The sequence below is a fragment of the Typopeltis vanoorti genome, chromosome 5, assembly GCF_054136105.1.
Source record: "Typopeltis vanoorti isolate ZY-2024b chromosome 5, IOZ_Tvanoo_1.0, whole genome shotgun sequence".
Classification (NCBI taxonomy): Eukaryota; Metazoa; Arthropoda; class Arachnida; order Uropygi; family Thelyphonidae; genus Typopeltis; species Typopeltis vanoorti.
In genome coordinates, this window is record NC_143553.1 from 158,111,254 (window position 1) to 158,112,169 (window position 916).

The 916-nt window shown below is 34.5% G+C and overlaps 1 non-coding gene across 1 annotated transcript; it reads left to right on the plus strand.

Moving 5' to 3' along the window:
* Positions 1-633: 633 nt before the first annotated feature.
* Positions 634-705, plus strand: TRNAP-UGG (transfer RNA proline (anticodon UGG)). The gene has a single exon. It is a non-coding gene; the product is annotated as a tRNA-Pro (tRNA).
* The last annotated feature ends 211 nt before the right edge of the window (positions 706-916 follow it).

Consider the following 916-nt stretch of genomic DNA (forward strand, 5'->3'; position numbering starts at 1 on the left):
GGAGATTCCAAAATGCATAGATGTCACTTCAATCGTTCTCTTTAAACAACTTTCACACAATGATAGTAGTCGTAATAAAGTTTTCTTTATTATTATTATTAATACGTAAAATTTCCTTGTAAGAAATGTAAAAGAAGTGTCGTTAAATGTTCTGAAAATATTAAACTTTTTTGTCAAGTGAAGTAAAAATTTTTAAAAATCTTTAATTAAGCTTGTCATGTTGTACCATCATTTTTTATTTTCACTTAAATCTCAGGTGGTATGGTCACTTAAACAGAATGGGCGAGGAAAGATTAGCAAAACAAGTGTTCTCTTCCAGGTTGACAGGATAAAGACCCAGAGGAATACCAAGATAAAGGTGGATTGATACGGTACACAGTGCCTTAGACGATAGAAATATAAGATCTGATAATGTTGGAGTCTTGACAAGTAACAGACTGATTTGGAGGAAAATTGTAGATAGGAAGTTAGTAATGATGTAATTTTTTCATGTAGTACTGTCATATCCTGTACACCCCTTGAGGGTACATGGCAGGAATTTGATGATTATGATGATGATGATAATTAAGCTTGTCCATTGAAAACAGACTTTTATATTCTTTTTATTGTGTTAAATCAACCCTAGTGTTAAGTGGCTCGTTGGTCTAGGGGTATGATTCTCGCTTTGGGTGCGAGAGGTCCCGGGTTCGAATCCCGGACGGGCCCGTGTTCTTTCATTTTTGACTGCGTAGTTGGACAGATGAAAGTCATTGTTCCCTTCTATTGTAAAGCATGAATTTTTATGTATTTCTTCTAGTCGTGATGTCTCAAGAGATGATTGTGTGGCATTCGTAGGAACTGTAGTAAAGTACACGTATGTAGCAGGAAAAAAAGATTCTTAATTAATTCACAGATATTTCCATTTAAGTATCTTGAA